The sequence below is a fragment of the Dioscorea cayenensis genome, chromosome 12 (genome assembly GCF_009730915.1).
Source record: "Dioscorea cayenensis subsp. rotundata cultivar TDr96_F1 chromosome 12, TDr96_F1_v2_PseudoChromosome.rev07_lg8_w22 25.fasta, whole genome shotgun sequence".
In the NCBI taxonomy this organism is placed as follows: domain Eukaryota; kingdom Viridiplantae; phylum Streptophyta; class Magnoliopsida; order Dioscoreales; family Dioscoreaceae; genus Dioscorea; species Dioscorea cayenensis.
The window spans coordinates 2,034,966-2,055,320 of record NC_052482.1 but is presented as its reverse complement, the minus strand read 5'-3'; the positions used below and the strand labels follow the sequence as shown (position 1 = coordinate 2,055,320).

The following is a 20,355-nucleotide window of genomic DNA, read 5'->3' as shown; positions in this document are numbered from 1 at the left end:
TGTGGAATTCGATGGTAAATATAGTGTGATGTGCATTAACAGGCTTAGGCAATGCTTAAAGACGAGTGAGAGCCGAAGGAAATATTTTAGACCTTAAACAATAAAGTTGGAGCTTTCTCGGCACATTAGAACAAGGACAAGGTAAACTCGGTGGTTTACGAGCAACTTATGGTTGTTCTTATGGCCGTAAGTCAATTCCAGAAGACATGGTAGGGCATGCTTATGCCCGTAAGGGGGATTTAGAGCCAAGTCAGAGGACTTAACGGGCAAGGCTTACGCCCATAAGGATGCTCGTATGTACCGTCCAGAGGAGTTTATGATCACAGCATACGCCAGTAAGAGCGGTCGCAAGGAGCAGAACAGTGAAGCTTACGGTCTATCACTTACGGCGGTAAGCTAGACCGCAACACAAACAGAAGACCTTACGGATACGGCTTATGGCCGTAAGTCATTCCGTAAGGCTCACAACAATCTTCTCTAGCTTTTTTACGGCATAATCCTTACGCTCGTATGCAGCCTGTAAGTAGTCGGATTTAAATAGAACTTATGAGGTTTTTTTAGGGCATCTTCTATTCTATTCTTCTATTCTTTAGGGGCGATTCTTGGATGCGAGGTTGAGGAAGATAAAGGGTGAATCTCCAGCACCTAGGGAGAGATTTCAAGGGGGATTCGACTCTACATTCATGGGGATTGTAGATTGTAGCCATCAAGCTCATCTTGGCGGCGTGCGTGGAAGCTTACCTAGGGTTTCTCTAGCAATTCTTCATCGATGCGATTGAGAATGGTGTTTTTATGATTTTTATGTTTTCCTCCATTATTTGTATCTTGAATTCTTTCCCTCCATTAATGGAGGACTAATTTGTAGATATTTGGGCATAATTGAACTCTAGGGGTTATATCTTTGACTTTGGTTATTGGATCTTTGACACTTAATTGATTTCTTATTTGCAATCATTTCTATTTGAGTGTAATTGTGAGATTGAAAACTTGGTATTGCTATGTAACGAGAAGAAATTCCCACCTAGCATAGACTTACCGCAATTCGAGGGGATAGTGGGCTCACCTCTGGTTAGGGTATCTAAGAGACTTTGTCTCCCACAATCCTTTCGAGTGGATTGATGATCACTTACATGCTCTTTGTAATCATGTGGAGTGAATTTTAGGAGAAATCGCATTTCTGCTCTGTATTTAGATTAGGGGTAATCTTTCTCTTTCGGTGGAGATTATCTACTTAAGAGATTGTCATTAGTCCACAATAAGGTTTTATAGAGTGTTAATGTGATTGTATGGATGTTTGTATCAGCTCTACACATTTTATGTTACACTTCACCTGAGAAATTAGGATTTTGTATATTTCTGAAAACATTTTGGGTCAAATAGGATTGCATGTTTAGATAACCATTGTCACATACCTCATAACCCTAGAGGGATGCTATGGCCGGACTTCACTTTCTTACTTGATTTCTCTCCTATTACCTCCCGTATTTTCTTTCTTTAACTTGCTTTTGTTATCACACACATAACGTAACCTTTTAGGCTCTTTTTTGTGTATAGAGTCATTACTAGTATTCATTTCTTTCACTATAGACCGACACTCTGTTTTACAAACACTGTATTACGCGATCGGCATGTACAATTGTGTCCCTATCAACGACTAAACAAATAACATATATATATATATATAAGTTGGTTTAAAAATAATATGTAGAGAATGACTTGGCTAAAGAAAAAGTATAAGAATCTATAATATTCTTTATTATGAAAGATCTGTCAATCATCATTTTCTTAAAAAACTAAGTAGTCATTTTACAAATTTCTAACCAGATACAATTTATTTTCCAATTTAATTATATATATATATAAATATGAACATTATTCAATTTTTTTATCACAGTAGTGACAAGCGTTGTCCCACAAAGGGATTATCAAGTGATAAGCATGTATGGTGGTGTATAAATTACGGTGGCTTGATTGATCCCCTAGGAATTTATTAACTCTCTCAGATGTCATATAAAGCAATTAGAATCCTACTACGCCCAAAAAATTTTTAGGAACCAAATCATCCTAATAAATCCAACATAACATGTAACCCTAGAGGGAAGGAAAATGATATCCTCTTATAGGGGACACAATGAATAGTGAGTGAAACCTTACTACTACAATATTTATACAATACTACTAAACCAAAGATTCTATTCTGAGCCTGTTTATTCATCATTCAAGTAACAAATTCACTGCACTAAGCAGTAGTTTTTTATATAAATTATTTTGAAAAAATGATCTTTGTAATTAAGGTGGCAAAAAATAAAATTAAGATCAATTCTTATTGATGAGTGTATAATATTCATGTATTTCATATCATTTTGTACACTCATTTGGCTTGTATTAGAATTATATTATAGAATTCGATGCTAAATCTAGTGTATTTCGTATTCTCAGGCTTAGGGCAGCACTTCAAGATGAGAAAGCGAGCCAAAAGAAGCATTCCACACACTAAATAAAGATGTTGGAGCTCCCTCGGCATCATTTGAATGAGGACAAGGCAAACTGAGTGGCTTACGGGTATCTCACGGCCAACCTTACAGCCGTAAGTGGAATCCAGAGAACCTTGCTGGCATTCTTTTATCTGTAAGGAGGATTCAGAGCCAAATCAGAGAACTTTATGGCATGGATTACACCCGTAAGGATGCCTGTAAGGATTATCCAAAGGAGCTTACGACCACAATATACGGCCGTAAGAGTGATCACAAGAAGCAATACAATAAAGTTTATGGTCTAGTCCTCACGACCGTAAGTTGGACCGTAGCACAAATAGAAGACCTTACGGATGGGACTTATTGCTGTAAGTGTTCTTGTAAGGCTTGTGACCATCTTCTCCAGCTTCTTTATGGCCACGTTTAGCCCGTAAGGAGTCGGGTATAAATAGAACTTATGAGGATTTATATGGCATTCTTTTGTTTTTTTTTTGGGTGAAACTTGGAGGCAAAGTTAGGGAAGAAAGAAGACAAATCTCCGGCACTCAAGGGGCTATTTCAAAGGAGATTGAGATCCACATTTAAGGGGATTAGAGATCGTAGCCGTCAAGCTCATCTTGGCGTCGTGTGTGGAAGCTTTCCTAGGGCTCTCTTGCGATCCTCCGTCGGTATGATTGAGAAAGAGGTTTTCATGTTTTCTATGTTTCCTCCTATTACTTGTATCTTGAATGCTTTCTTTCCATTAACGGAGGGTTAATTTGTCAGATGTTTGGGCATAGTTAAAATCTAGGGTTTATACTTTGATAATTGTTCTGGATGCATGTGCTATTTCATTTCATTAATTGCAATTCATATTTTTGTATCTAATTGTATGTTTTTATTGAACGATTGCTATTGTGTCAAGAGCCCTATAGTTTTCATACGTTTCATGCACTTGGTGACGAGAAGAAATTCCCACTTAGCATAGACATGCCTCAATTCGAGGGGATTGTGAGTAAGCCTATAGTTAGGGTACTTTGGAGGCCCCGTCTCCCTCAATTCTCCCGAGTGAGTTATTGATAATCTCCGTGCTTTTTGGAATCATGTGGAGTAGATTTTAGGAGAAATTGCATCTCTACTCTGTATTTGGATTATGGATAATCTCTCTCTTTGAAGGGGATTATCTACTTAAGAGATTGCCATTAGCTTGTGGTGATGTTTCACAGAGTGTTAATGTGATTGTGTGGATGTCTGTATCAGCTCTGCACTTATTCAGTTACTCTTCTTCTGAGAAATGAGTGTTTAGTATAATTTTGGAAATCTCTTGGTTTGAATAGAATTTCATGCTTAGACAACTTTTGTCCTATACTTCATAACCCTAGATGTATACTATGACCGAACATGGTTTCTTCTCTTGACTCCTCTTCTATTTCATCTCCATATTTCTTATTTCATTCTCTTTTGTTTACACACACTTCATTCAATTGATTATGCTAATTTTTGGAATTATGGCTATTACTAGTATTCACTTTCTTCCCTGTAGACCAACACTGTGCTTTATGCACACTATTATTACGTGATTGGCACGTACACTTGCATCACTGTCACTTGTCTAGAGTGGTACATGCTTTAAGTTATAATATATATATATATATATATATATTGGTCATTTTGTTGACGTGCTCAAGGGTACTATAAAGGTTGCTCTCTATCATCTCTGTCCTCAGTTCACGGATGCGATTTAGTGTGCTTTTTATATTGATCTCATCAATATCAATGAAAATAAATATTTATAAAATCACAAAAATATTGGTTTATAGAATTTTTTATGTTATAATGAATTGAATTCCAAAGATTTTTATTTTATAATTTAATTGAATAATTTAAGCATTTTTGTTTGTGTTTGATGTATAATAGAATTTCAATATTACAATATTTTTTTAAAATATACAATATAAATATAAATTTATTTGTAAGTTGCATGATAGGAACACCATCCATAGTATAATGTAATATATTCAAATAGATTATTAAGGATAGATCTTTTCGTCTTTATCCATGATATTTTTAGTGACTTTTTTTTGTATGTCTCTAAATATATTTAAAAATAAATGTTAATTTGCCCTTAAAACTTTCATAGGCATTAGTATTAAAAAGAAACTTTTTGAGACATATTTGCATACTAATCTTATAGTTCTTAAAGAAATTTTTTATATTTTTAGTGAGGGAATGCTTCTTCACTAATAAACACACCGATAATTAATGTATCACACCAAACTATATTATCAAAGCCTTCCACAGGAAGGCTTCCTATACACTATAATGCTCGAACAAACAGAATAAGCTCCCTTCTATTGTACAAAAACCCTATTTGAGTATATATGTGTATTAAAAACAAGTGTGAGCACTAAAAGGTTTGATCAACAAGTAACTTAACTAAAACCTTTTAATAATAGAAATAGAGAGTACCATATTATGGGAAAACTTTTTCTTGTTGTTGTAATTAATTAAATAACATTTCATAATAATCTCAATTAAACTTGTTAAATAAAAATTAGTATAAAGATCATAACCATTGATAAAGATCATTACGAGGGAATACACAATTCTCCCTTCAAAGCAATTGCTTGAAAATTCCATACGGAATGAAAATCAGAATCCCTTCCAGAAACTCATTCCCTATAATTGCATTATGTATGCAATTCTAATGTTAACTCATTTGAGAAAAACATGGGAAAGATATCTCAATATCAGAATGCCTTATTTCTAGGCGGGTTAGTATTCCTCTTTAGTCACAATATGTCTATACATGGTGGATCTCTCAATTCGAAGTCACTTGCGTACATCAAACATGAAACTCTCAACTCTCGCTATGAATAGAATTCAAGACAAGGTAAACACAAGATTGAATTCAAAAGCATGATATTGCACGACACCACACCACCCTCCGACTGATCCTGAGTCATCATCGAACTCTGCCAAGCATTGATTTTATTTTTATTTTCATTTTGTTCTTTTTATTTTTCAGACTTCGTATTCAATATTTTGGCAAGGGTTGGCCTGCCTATTTTGTTCTTATTTTGATACTTTTAGTGGATTTCTATTTCAGTTTTTGTTATTTTATATTTGGTGAGCTTTGATGTTTTCCTTATACTTCACAAGATTTATATGCAACACCCAATATCCTCAACTACAAAAGGGATGCTCACTCGGTCTTTTCTTGACCTTGAGTGACCTCTAACTGCCAGGGCATTTCAACAGACACACTCAGCTGGTTCCAAGGATCAATGAACTCTTCAATTTGAACCGAGGAAGTAATCATATTCCACTTCCCTTCTATTCTTGTTTACATTGCTTTGCATGCTTATATTTACACACATTGAGGACAATGTATGAATTAAGTGTGAGGAAGGGATTGAAGTTTCATTATTAATTCTTGTACATGTCAAGTTTGACTAATGACGGTGCATTTGAAATGTAGTGGGAGTTTCTTAGTATTAGGGTGGACACATGCGAGTTTGTTCCATTTTAAATTATATTTTTTTATTTTTTAGTTTACACTCTATTCTTGGCTATTCACCTAATTAGAGCACACAAATTCTCTATTGTAACAACTTAGACCATGTTGGATGATGAGTGTACAATGTTCATGTATTTTATATCAATTTGTACAATCAATTGGTATGTATTAGAATCATATTGTGGAATTTGATGCTAAATATAGTTTGTTGTGCATTAACATGCTTAGAATAGCTCTAAAAGACAAGAGAGAGCCAAAGAAAGCATTTCAGACCTTAAACAATGAAGTTGGAGCTCTTTTGGCATCATTAGAACAAGGACAAGGTAAATTGGGTGGCTTACGGGCAGCTTACGGTTGAACTTAAGGCCTTAAGTCAATTCCAGAAGATTTTGCGGGCATGCTTATGCCTATAAGGGGGATTAATAGCCAAGTCAGAGGCCTTACGGGCAAGGCTTACGCTCGTAAAGGATTCCCGTAAGGACCAACCAAAGGATCTTATGATCATCCAAAGGGGGATTAGGGGTAATCTCTCTTATTACTTTTATCTTGAATACTTGCCCTCCTTGATTGGAAGGCTTATTTATAAATGTTTGGACATAGTTGAACTCTAGGGTATATTTTGTTGACATTGGTTGTTGGATTTTTTATGCTTTAATTGTTTTCCTAATTGCAATCACTTCTATTTATATCTAATTACATGTTTTTATTGAATGGTTGCTATTGTGGCGAGGGCCCCTTGCTTTCATACATTTGATGTTCTTGGTGATGAGAAGAAATTCCCACCTAGCATAGGCATGCCGCACTTCAAGAGGATTATGAGTTAGTCTCTTGTTATGGTACTTTGGAGACCCTGTCTCCCTTAATCCTCCCGAGTGAGTTAGTAATAATCTTCGTGCTCTTTGCAATCATGTGGAGTAGGTTTTAGGAGAAATCACATCTCTACTCTATATTTAGATTAGGGTTAATCTCTCTCTCTATGAGGGAGATTAGAGATTGTCAATAGCTCACGGTGAGATTTCATAGAGTGTTAATGCGGTTGTACAATATTGACGTCATTTACCCTATCCGTCTAGTGTTTGCTGACGTGGTGCACTTAATATTAAAAAATTATTAAAAAATGAGATAAAGTTAAAATTAATATTAAAATAAAACCTAAGTTTTGTCATCATTCATCTTTTAGATTGGAATCCAATCCCTCTAAATCCCGTAGGCCTCCACCTCTACTACATGGCGCGATGGCCTTCTCCAGCAGCTCGACCATTCTTGTGCATGAGGGTCTTCCCAACATTTCTCTAATCAAATATGCCTCTCTCCTTAATAAATCCATAATTCAACATTTTGGTTGCTAGTTGATCTGATCACGTCTAGTGATTTTGTTTTGCTAATTCTTAGTTAGATCTTGATCTATAGTTTTGTATACAGAGCTCTTGTTTTAGATCTTTGTGCTTGTGTTTTTTGGTGATTTTGCATGCCATCGTGATATCTGGAATGGCTGTGAACAATGATTGCAAGCTGAAAATTTTAAAATTGAAAGCCAAGAGGACATGCCACTTTATAGTCTTCATGATTGATGAGAAGCTAAAGGAAGTCATCATAGAGAAGCTCAGAGAGCCAACATTGGGCTACGAAAAGACTTCACCGCCATCCTTCTTGAAAACAAGTGCAATATGCTATTTATGACTTTGATTTTGGTATCGCAGAGAATTTCCAGAAAAGCAAGATCATTTTCATTGCATGGTAATTTTTCTCCCATTTGTTTGCAATGTATCAATGGCTATTACCTTATTTTAATTGTTTTGAAGGTCTCCTAATGTTGCAAGAGTGAGGAGCAAGATGCTTTGTGTTGGTTCTAATTGAAGGAAAACAAGACTAGAAGCTATGATGTTTCAGTGTGTAGAGAGATCAGTGTTTTGATGTTATGTTGTGATGTTTCAATGTGCAGAGATCAATGTTTTGATGTTCTATTGTGAATAGAGAGCAGTGTGGGAATTTCAAGTAGTTAAAAGTTTGGTAAGTTCATTGAGAATCTACGAGAGGATGAATGAAGGGTTAAGATAGAGTTGATCTAAGGGTTTGGTACAAGTTAGAGGCAACCCAGGATTGTGTTAGTAATGAACGGTAGAGATTAAACAATCTCCAAGATTGGTATTAGTTCGAGGCACAAATGGATTAAGTGGTTGGGTACATTAGAATTGGACACGTTTTCGTATGACTCAACTGATTGGTTTTTTAATAATATTTTGTTTAGTTACCTTTGATTAAGTTCTAATGTTTTTCTTCTCTGGTTTTTTTTCTGCTAACTTTGTCCTTTCGATTTCAACGAATTTTTCCATCCAATACATGAGGTTTTTAAGGATGATTTTTATTACAAAGTTGTTTTTTTATGGATTATGCTTCCAACAGTGGTATCAGATCTTGGTGGGTGTGACTACAGTGAGTTTGACAAGGTTTTGATGTGAGGGTGTGATGTGTGTTGCTTGCTAGTAAGTGATTATTATTGCTGAGACAGTGCACGATGTTGTGGTACAGTTGAAGAGATTTGAAAGTATTGTAGAAGTGTTAAGTGTTGTTCAATAAATTACAGAAGAAGTGAAGTGATAAGGTGACTGAAGTTTGTCGTTGGTATCATCAATGGTATCTGGTTCATCATCAACTCGAGGAATTTCTCATACAGCCTTACCTATATATGTTCAAGGATAAAGGATATGCGCACTGGAGTTATAGGATGAAGACTTTGTTTAGGTCACAAAACTTATGGAAAATCATAGAAGAGGGTGTGAGCAAGGAAGGTACGATGCAGAGAAATTGGAGAATGAAAAAGATTAAACAAAAGCTTTGTTCTTGCTTCAACAAGCTGTTGATTAAACAATCTTGCACAAGATTGTGAGGTTTGACATAGCTAAAGAAGCATGGGAGCATATTAAAAATGAGAATCAAGGTACCTCAAAGACAATTTCTGTCAGATAGCAAACTTTGAGACAAAAATTTGACTTGTTACTGATAAAAGAAGAAAAAATAATTCAGGGGGTATATCACTCGGGTGCTTGCTATTGTCAATCAAACTAGAGGTATGGGGACTGATTTAGCTGATACAGAGGTATAGTCTCAAAGGTGATAAGAAGTTTATTTTCAAGATTTGTCCATGTGGTGAATTCAATTGAAGAAGCCAGAGATATTTCTAAGTTTAATTTCTTTTGATGATTTGAGTAGTTCCTTACAAGCACATGAGGCTCGGTTTAACCAATTTAATGAGAAGCATAAAGACAAAGTTTTTGTTATGGGAAGAGACTAAAGTGGTGGAAGAACTTTTATGAGAGGAAGAGGAAGAAGCTATAGAGGAAGAAATAGAGACAGTGATAGCCCAAGAGGAATTGGTTATGGTGGAGCTCAGAGATCAAGTGAGCAGAAATAACTTAATCAATGGCAGCAGTACAGTAGTGATGGTAGTTCATGGCAACAAGGAAGAAGAGGTCAAAGGCAGTTTGGAAGGTTTAGACAGAGATTTAGTAGAGGAGGTTTGCAGCATATTCAATGTTTCAATTGTGGTAGATATAGGCATATGAAGTCTCATTGTTGGTCTAAAGACAGCAAAGATGGGTTAGAATTTGAGAAAGGCTCATCTTCTCATTCAGGAAAAGATGGGATTGACTCTGGGAGTTTGTTTATGGTGTTTGATAGTTTGAGTAAACAAGATTAATCAGTGTGGTTGATTGAAAGTGGCAACTCAAGTCACATGACTGGAAGAAAAAAATTATTTCATTATTTGGATGATTCAATTGTTCACAAAGTGAGATTAGGCGATGATAAAGAGTTTGAGGTTCTTAGAAAAAAGTCTGTGGCAGTGCAAGTTCAAGGTGATCAAAGGAAATTAATTCATGGTGTGAAGTATGTTCCTAATCTAGCACATAATTTGCTAAGTGTAGGACAGTTGGTTGAAAATAGGTATCAAGTCATGTTTACTGGGAAAAGTTGCTTAATTCAAGATGGTAAATTAGGAGATGTGTTGATGGAGGTATGTAAAACTAGCAATAACCTATTTCCTGTTGAGTTTAGTGAAAAGTTACAACAAGATTCAGTAAATAAAGTTGTGATGAATAAATAGGAATTATCTTTGTTGTGGCATAAGAGTTTTGGGTATCTAAATAGTCAAAATTTGTTTCTGTTAAATCAAAAAAAATTGGTTGAAGGATTGCCAAGAGTATAATGGTTTGATGGGTGTGAAGCTTGTATATATGGGAAATCAACTAGAACAACATTTTCTTCTGGAAGGTCTTGGAGAGCTTGGACAAAATTGCATTTGGTCCATGCTGATGTATGTGGATCAATGCAGGTGGAGTCTCTTGGAGGTAATAAATATTTCTTGTTGTTTGTTGATGACTGTACTAAGATGTACTGGTTGTACTTTTTGAAACATAAGCATGAAGTATTTCAAAATTTTCAGAGGTTTGTTGTTTTAGTTGAAAGGCAATCTGGTCGTAAGTTGAAAATAATCAGTACAGATAGAGGAGGAGAGTTTATATTAAGGAATTTTTAGGAGTTTTAGGGTTAATTGGGTGTGAAGCATGAGCTGGCAGCACCTTAATTACACCCCTCAGCAGAATGGAATTGCAGAAAGAAAAAATAGAACTTTGGTAGAAAGAGTAAGGAGTAAGATAAATGTTATGCAATTGCCTATTAAATTATAGACTGAGGCTGTTTCAACTGCAGGTTATTTATCAAATGTTTCTCACACTAAAGCAATTTGGAATAAAACTCCACATGAAACATGGTTTAGAGTTAAACCAAAAGTGTATCATTTGAAAGTTTTTGGATGTCTTGCATATCCTTTGATACCTGCACAGAAGTTACAAAAACTAGACAGGAAGGCAGTGAACGGAATTTTTGTTGGATATTGTCTAGATGCATAAGCATATAGGATTTATGATCCCATGACAGAAAAAGTAATTACAAGTAGAGATGTACATTTTTATGAAGGAAAATGTTGGAATTGGGCAACCTCAGAATCTGTAGTGAAGAATGTTATGATATAGTTAATAGTGCTAGGAAATTCAGGAATTATAGAGAATTCAGATAACAAAACAGTTGGTGATACTATAGGAGAAGACAGTTTTGTTGGTAAGACTTCACCTATGTCATAAGTTATTCAAGGAGAAAATTTATCAGTTGATGAATCCCCTGTTGAAAAAGGGTTCAGAATTTGGAGTATTTTAGCCATACTTCCTCTGATTTATTGACTTGAAAGTGTTGGGTTTTGTTGGTCTGACCATTTGGGTCAAGGTGTGTTTAGTCAAGTCATTGACAGGTGGGTTACTCCAAGTGGGTCAGTTTAGTGCTTCTTTATTTTCGGTTTGTACGAGGTTTACATCCTTTTGTGTTGTCTCTTTAGCATTGGTCAGAGCAATATCTTTGCTCTTTAGAGATTGGTCAAAGCTATTGCTTTTCCCAACTCTATTTATCCTGTATGACCAGTAGTATGAAGTTTGAGAAAAAGTTTATCTTAAAACTTAGTCTAAAGCTTTTCTCCTTCCTCTGTTTTCTCCTTCGTCCTGCTGTGTGCCTCTACTCTCTCATTTCTCTGTTGCCCACCATAACAGTGGTATCAGAGCTATGGACAAGAGCAGCTCCAAGCTCGGTACAATGCACGCAAGTGTTCCACTCTTCACAGCTGAACCATATGGTGTCTGGAGTCTCCACATGAAGACTCTTCTCAGGTCCTAGGGACTTTGGGATTTGGTGGAGAATGGGATCAGCTCATCTGGAGATGAAACCCATACAAGCACACTACTGGAGAAGGATGCAAGGGCTCTACACTTTATTCAACAGGCACTAGATAAGAAGACTATCACAAGGATATCTGAAGCTCAAACGGCAAAGAAAGCATGGGACCTGTTAAAGATGGAGCATCAAGGCAGCTCCAAAATCGTTGCAGTAAAACTTCATACGCTGAGACAAGAGTTTGAGATAGCTAAGATGAAACCCACAGAGACCACTCAAGATTATGTGAATTGAATCCTATCTCTTGTTTATCAGATTCGCCAACTTGGTGACAAACTCATAGATCAAACCGTGGTTGGAAGGGTGCTGCGAAGCCTAACTCCAAGGTTTCATCACGTTGTGTCCTCAATTATTGAAGTACAGGATCTCACTACACTCACCGTCGAACAACTAGGAGGCTCCCTACGTGCTCATGAAGCTCGTCTTAATCTATATGAAGACCATAGTGTTGAAGAAAAAGCTCTTGAGGCGAGAACGTCTCCTGAAGGTCATGCTCAAGTTCAGTTCTCACGGCAAGGGAGTCATGGCTGTGGTCGAAGAGAGTTTCATGGAAGATTCAGAGGTCATGGACGGGGTCGACACGATGAAGCTGGGGGTTCTCAAGGTGGCCGAGGTTTTGTTCAATGCCACCATTGCAAGAAATACGGGCATGTAAAATCCCAATGCTGGTATAGAGAAGAAGCAACATCAAACATAGCTGAAGGAGTGAAAGAAGATATGCTTTTCATGGCAGGGTGCATCACCAGCACAAAAGAGGATTCAGTATGGATGTTAGATAGCGGGTGTTCCAATCATATGACTAGCACCTGAGAGCTCTTTCAAGACCTTGATCTCTCCTTTGGCAAACTATTCGACTAGGAGACAACAAGGAACTTAAAGTTGTAGGTGTTGGAACTGTTGCTTTACCATCCAACGGAGGAGGCATTAAATTGCTAAAACAAGTTCAATATGTCCCGGAGTTAGCGTACAACTTGCTAAGTGTTGGCCAGCTACTTCAATCCAGATATACAATGGCTTTTGATCATGAAGGATGCACCATTAAAGATCAAACTACTGGGCATAATGTTGCCAAAGTCAGGATGACCAAGCACAGGTTGTTTCCCTGAACGAGTAGCGATGTAAGCATCACCAATGTTGCTCTCGCTTTGCCTGAACTCTCTGCTCTGTGGCACAGAAGATATGGACACCTGAATTATAAAAGTATGCAATTACTATCACAGAAAGAGTATGTGCTTGGCTTGCCTAGGATAAATCCTATTGACCTGTGTGAAGGTTGTCTTAAAGGGAAGCAAACCAGGCACTCTTTTCCATTTTCTGGAGCGATACGCGCAACCTCACCATTAGAGCTTGTGCATGGCGACCTGTGTGGTCCCATGCAAACAAAGACGCTTGGAGGATGTCAATACCTATTCCTCCTCACTAATGACTTTACAAGATATAGTTGGGCTTTCTTTCTTCAAAGTAAAGCTCAAATATTTCAACATTTTCAGAATTTTAATCTTATGGCTGAAAAATAATATGATCGACCTCTCAAAGTCCTTCGAACAGACCGCGGGGGGAGTTCTTATCACAAGAATTCAAGTCATTCTGTGAACGTCATGGTATCACGTGACAGCTCACTGCTCCATACTCACCTGAGAAAAACGGTGTTGCGAAACGAAAAAACAGAACCATGCTGGAGATGAGTTGATGTATGATGAAAGAAATGAATGTCCCCAACTCTCTCTGGGCTGAGGCATACTCAACTGCAGTATATCTTCTCAACCATTCCCCAACCAAAGCTATTGAAGGACAAACGCCATATGAAGTCTTAACAGGTACAAAGCCTTCTGTAACCCACCTCAAGGTCTTTGGATGCACTATTTTGTTCATACTAACTCACAGCAAAGAAGGAAGCTTGATGATAAATCAGAGAGAATGGTGTTCATTGGCTATAGTGATGAAACCAAAGGGTATTGGCTGTTGAATCCCATCTCTGGAAGAGTCATCATCAGCAGGGATGTTGAGTTCCTTGAGAATCGGCCATGGGACTGGGGAGAAAATGCTGAAAGCTCTGCACCTGTGAACAACACAACAATAGCTCCTGTTGAAACCTCAGTAGGAGTAACTACACCCAATGATACAACACAAGTGCTGCTAGCTGCTACGTTAAGTGAGTCAAGTGAAGACACTACTGCTTCCAGTCCAACTGTAGCAAGGTATCGAGCATTGGAAGATATCTATAACTCATGCTCCTTTGCACTAATGTCTACGGATCCATTATCATTTAATGAAGCATCTCAGCATGAAGACTGGCGGGTTGCTATGCAAGAAGAACTTCTATCGATTTACAAAAGCCAAACCTGGAATCTCGTTCCAAGACCAGAAGGAAAGAATATTGTGGGAGTTAAATGGGTATATAAGTCTAAATATCATGCCGACGGTTCGCTGCATAAACGAAAGGCCCGACTAGTAGCAAAGGGATATTTGCAACGTCAAGGAATTGACTATGAGGAAGCTTTCTCGTCGGTAGCAAGGATGGAGATTGTGCGGGTGTTTCTTGCTATCACAGCACAAAAGAGATGGCCCGTGATTCAGCTCGATGTTAAATCAGCTTTCCTTAATGGAGAGTTGAGCAAAGAGGTCTATGTTTCACAGCCAGAGGGGTTCACTATACCAAACAAGGATCATATGGTCTATAAACTAAGCAAGGCCCTTTACGGGCTTAAACAAGCGCCTAGGGCGTGGTATTGTAAGATCGATGATTACTTTGGGTCTCTAGGATTTCAAAGAAGCAGCTGTTAACCCACAGTGTATCGCCGAGGAGATGAAACTAAAGGTTTGTTATTACTGTGCCTCTATGTGGATGATATCCTATACATTGGATCATCTGCACAGATGATGGAGGAATTTAGAGACAACATGATGGTTAAGTTCGAGATGACAGACTTAGGACCTTTACGATACTTTCTGGGATTAGAGATTCAACAGCAAGAAGGATGTATTCATGTGAGTCAGAAGCGATACGTTGAAGAGTTGCTGCGCAGAGGAGGGATGCTGAACTGTAAAAGTGCACCAACCCCGTTAAACACCAATGAGAAGCTTCAACTGGACGATGGTTTTGGTAAAGCAGATGAAACAATCTTTCGAAGCATGATTGGGGGTTTATTTACTTGGGACACACTAGACCAGACTTGGGATTTGTAGTTAGTTTGTTATCTCGCTACATGAATGCACCAACGAAGACAAACATGGGAGTGATGAAACGTATACTACATTATATATCTGGAACTATCGAGTTAGGAATTCAGTATACTCATGTCTCTGAGTTTGGTTTTGTTGGCTTTGTTGACAGTGACTGGGGTGCATGTATAGATGACCGGAGGAGTACTACTGGCTGGGTCTTTAGCCTCAGGTCTGGTTCAATTGCATGGGCCTCAGAGAAGCAGGATTCTACTGCGCTCTCGAGTACAGAAGCCGAGTATATGGCGGCAAGTGCAGCTTCCTGCCAAGCCATTTGGCTTCGGCGCCTATTGTTCGAATTGGGTGTTGCTTAATAGGGACCAACTGTCCTTTACTGTGATAATCGATCAACTATTTCCATCACGAAGAACCCAGCAATGCATGGTCGAACCAAGCACATCGACCTACGCTATCATCACATTAGAGAGCTTGTAGCAGATGGGCAAATTCAGCTAAATTTCTGTGGCACAGATGAGCAAGTTACCGACGTGTTGACCAAGTCACTTCCAGTTTACAAATTCGAGCACTTCAGAGAAAAGATGGGAGTTCTGAACAAGGGGGTATGTTGAAAAAGGTGTTCAGAACTTGGAGTATTTTGGCCATACTTCCTCTGATTTATTGACTTGAAAGTGTTAGGTTTTGTTGGTCTGACCATTTGGGTCAAGGTGTGTTTAGTCAAGTCATTGATAGGTGGGTTACTCCAAGTGGGTCTGTTTAGTGCTTCTTTATTTTCGGTTTGTACGAGGTTTATATCCTTTTGTGTTGTCTCTTTAGCATTGGTCAGAGCAATATCTTTGCTCTTTAGAGATTGGTCAAAGCTATTGCTTTTCCCAACTCTATTTATCTTGTATGACCAGTAGTATGAAGTTTGATAAAAAGTTTATCTTAAAACTTAGTCTAAAGCTTTTCTCCTTCCTCTGTTTTCTCCTTTGTCCTGCTGTGTGCCTCTACTCTCTCATTTCTCTGTTGCCCACCATAACATCCCCAACTCAAAGAGTAAGATCCTCATGGGAGATATATGAAAGTTATTTATTTGCATTGAATGTGGCAGATCTGATGACTTTTAATGAAGCAACTAAATTAGTTGAATGGAAGAAAGCAATGGCAAATGAAATTAAATCTATTCAGAAGAATGACACATGGGAGTTGTGTTGTTTACCTCAAGGAAAGAAAGTTATAGATGTAAAGTGGATTTTTAAGACAAAATATAAGCCTAATGGTGAGGTTTTAAAGCATAAAGCCAGACTTGTCACCAAGGGGTATACACAGGAGTATGGGCTAGATTATGAATAGGGTTTTTCACTAATTGCTAGAATAGACACTGTTAGAGTATTATTAGATGCAACAACACAAAAGAAATGACTTGTGTTTTAATTAGATGTAAAAACAACATTTTTTTAATAGAGTGCTTAATGAAGAGGTGTATGTGTCACAACTCAAAGGTTTTAAAGTTCCCTGCAAAAAGCATATGTTATACAAATTATATAAAGCTTTATATGGGCTAAACAAGCTCTGAGAGCTTTGGTACAGTAAATTGGGCTCCTGGTTAGTGTGTCAAAATTTTCTGAGAAGTATTACAAAACATATTCTTTATAAAAAGAAGAGTAGAAGTGGTGATGTATTATTGGTATGTGTGTATGTAGATGATATAACATATATGAGTTCTTCACTCATATTGGTTGATGAATTTAGAAAGGAGATGATGAAAATGTTTGAGATAAATGACATTGTTTTGATGTCCTATTTTCTAGGATTGGAAATTAAATAGAATGAGTATGGAATACATGTATCACAAATAAAGTATATTGAAGATCTCCTAAAGCAGTTTAATATGCAAAATTGCAAGGCTGTTTCAGTGCCAATGAGTCCAAGTGCTAAGCTTCAATGGTATGAAAATGCAGAAAATTGCAATGCTGGTGTTTACAGATGTTTGATTGGAAAACTATTGTATGTTAGTTATACCGGACCAGATGTGATGTTTGTAGTGAGTAGTTTGTTTAGATTTATGAACAAGCTAACCAAAATCCAATTTGGAGCAGCAAAGTATGTCCTCAGATATCTTGCAGGCACTATGGGCTTTGGAATATAGTATAGTAGTGGAATCAAATGTGAAATTCACGGGTATGCAGACAGTGATTGGGGTGGAGATTTTAATGGCATAAAGAGTACTTTAGGTGTGGTGTTTCGTCTAGGATCTGGTGTGGTTTCCTAGCAATCTAAAAAGCAGGATGTAGTAGCTTTGTCTTCAAGAGAAAGCAATCAGAATTTGGTGTGATAATAAGTTATGTATTACAATACCTCAAAATCTTGTTCTTCACAGCATAACCAAATATATAGATTTCAAATATCATTACATTCATGAACTTGTTAGAGACAAATCAGTGAAGTTAGAGTATTGCAATACTGAAGAGCAAGTTGCATATATACTGACTAAGTGTTTGGTTGTTCATAATCATTGGAAATTCGGAGATAAAATGAAGGTATGTACTCTTCAATCAAATGAAATGTGTAAGCTTCAATCAAGGGAGGATTTTGTTGGTTCTGATTAAAGAAAAACAAGAGTAGAAGCTGTGATGTTTCATTGTGCAGAGAGATCAATGTTCTGATGTTCTGTTGTGATGTTTCAGTGTGCATAGAGATTAGTGTTTCAAGGCTTTTTTTTTAAATATTGTTTATTTTTTAATTAATTACCAAAATAGGTATTTCTATAATTATTTACAAAATAGCCATTTTTTACTTTTTTAATATTAAACTTCAGGTTTTTTTAAAAAGTTGTGAGTTTGACTATTTTTTAATTTTAAAATTTAATTTTTTAAAATAGTGGGTCCTACTAGTTTTAAATTAAAAAACAGTTTTACATTGAAGCCCTTATAATTTCATAATATTTTCTTATAACTTGTTTTATTCCCACTTCTATTCTCTTATTTCTACTTTCACTAGTTCTAACAAACTATCTTCGTTCATGACTGCAATGTATAGTAAAAAAATGGAGGAAGCTTGTATGGAAGTCAATTGGTCAACAAGGATCAAAAAACATACCTGAGTCCATTAATCAAGATTGAATAGTAAAGAAGGCTTCTTCGTCAAGTGTCCATGTGACCCTTGGTTAGTGTTCCTCTCAACCAATGTAGCCTCCTTCGGTCGGTATGACAAGAATATGAACTTCGTTAGCTTGAATGTAAAGGAAATCAAATAACTTTGCAAGAAAGTAATACTCTCCACCTAACGCAAACAATTGCAAGTTTGACTATTCTTATATTTGGAGATAATTTTGAATTTTATATATTAAAATTTGACCACAACAATTTTTATCTGGTAAAATTTTGACCAAATATCACACAGTTTTTATTTGTTAGAATTAGTGAAAGTAGAAATAAGAGAGTAAAAGTAGGAATAAAACAAGTTATAAGAAAATATTATGAAATTATAAGGGCTTCAATGTAAAATAGTTTTTTTTAATTTAAAAAACTAGTAGTATCTGTGGTTTTCAAAAAATAAAATTTTGATATTAAAAAAATAGTGGAACCCATAACTTTAAAAATAAAATAAAATTTTAATATTAAAAAACTAGTGGAACCCACAACTTTTTTAAAAAACCTATAGTTTAATATTAAAAAAATGCCTATTTTCGTAAATAATTACAGAAATACTTATTTTGTTAATTAATTAAAAAATAAAATAATATTAAAAAAAAAGAAGTCGTGTTCTGATGCTCTGTTGTTAATAGAGGCAAGTTCAAGTTCAAGGCAACCCAGGATTGTGTTATTAATGAACGGTAGAAATCAAACAATCTCCCATATTGGTGTTAGTTCGAGGCAAAAATGGATTAAGCAGTTGGGTGCACTAGAATTGGACACAGTTTTTGCATTACTCAACTGATTGGTTTTTTTATAATGTTTTGTTTAGTTACTGTTGATTAAGTTCTAATGTTTTTCTTCTCTAGTTTTTTTCTGCTAGTTTTGTCCTTTAGATTTCAATAAATTTTCCCGTCCAATACATGAGGTTTTAGAGGATGATTTCTATTACAAAGTTGTTTGTTCATGGATTATGTTTCCAACATTATGCCAGTTCGAAGGATAGGTTCAAGAGAGAATTGGATGGCATTCAAGTGAAGTTGCAAGACACTAATCCAACTGAGATGGCTCTTGATGTGATCCGAGGTTGTGCCAATTGGATCTTGCTTTCATCATCTGCTCCCATGGAGATTTGATCCTTCTGCAAGATTGTTAGCTTAAGTGCAATGTTTATAGTCTCTTAGGTTGGTTAATTTTGTGGACCCCGCCTAGCACTAAAGCATGCTTAGGATGCTAAGCTCTTGATTTGCACTTAATATATCCCATCTCATTTGTCTTTGTGCTTTCATTGTTTAGCTGATTTAATGAATTCCAGGAGAAAATTCTGGTTCCATCACATCCATTTCTTCCATTTGTTCAAGCCTTTAACTCCAATGCTTTCCTTCTTCTCCATCTTCTCCAATTTCTTCTTCATTCCTTTGTCTTGTGAGGAAGGTTGCTAGCTGGGAGGTTTTTGGAGATTGGATTTTTAGCTGGGTTCTCTTTTCACCTTTCTCTTTTCCGGCCATCGTAGTAAGCCCCTAGCCATGCTTGATTAAATTCTTTTAGTAGTGTTGTTGTTGGTAATTAAAACCATGACTTTTCTTCTCTATCTTTGATTAGCTTGCCATGATTTGTTGAGTAGCATGTTGGCTCTTATTATTTAGAAACCTTGGCATGTTGATGGCTAGGAGTTATTCATGCTTGTTGTTTCGTAGTTCATAGCTCAAAATTATTGTTGAAATCCTTGGACCTTAGTGTTAGCTCAAGGGCTTGTGCTTAACCATTCTTGTTTTAAGATAGGTTTGACCTTGGTATTAGTTTAATGAGTGATAAGTTGCATGATTCTTGCTCACCCAAGCTTGGTGGAAATTTTTGGACCTTATCTGAGGATAGAACCAACATGTTATAAGCCATGCATTTTGTGTATGATTTCATGTATATATATATTCTGTTAATTCTGGTTCTACAACTTTTGTTATGTTGGTGGAGTGGCTTTGTAAAGTTGAAAGCAATGTAAGAGAACGAGGGAAGTTTTGTGGTGAGATGTTCTCATCAAGTCAAAAGTATTAATTAGTTCAAGGCAAATGTCAAATGAGTGGAGATTAAACATCAGATCATTTTAATTTTAATCATGTTAATTAATTAAGCTTTTAAGGTGTGTTTTAAATTCCTGCATGAGTGCCTGCAAGACAATTATTGTTATTTATTTAGTTTTTATTTAAATTTTTTAATATTTTTGGTTGCTCTATAGAGAATGCTTAGGGTAATACTTGATGAGTGCTTAAACTTGCGATTAGAATGATTTTGTTTTAACTATGGTAAATCGTTG

At 36.4% G+C, this 20,355-nt stretch overlaps 1 pseudogene; it reads left to right on the top strand.

Annotated features, from left to right (window-relative positions):
• The first annotated feature begins 7,461 nt into the window (after positions 1–7,461).
• LOC120273776 lies at positions 7,462–19,180 on the top strand (annotated as a pseudogene).
• The last annotated feature ends 1,175 nt before the right edge of the window (positions 19,181–20,355 follow it).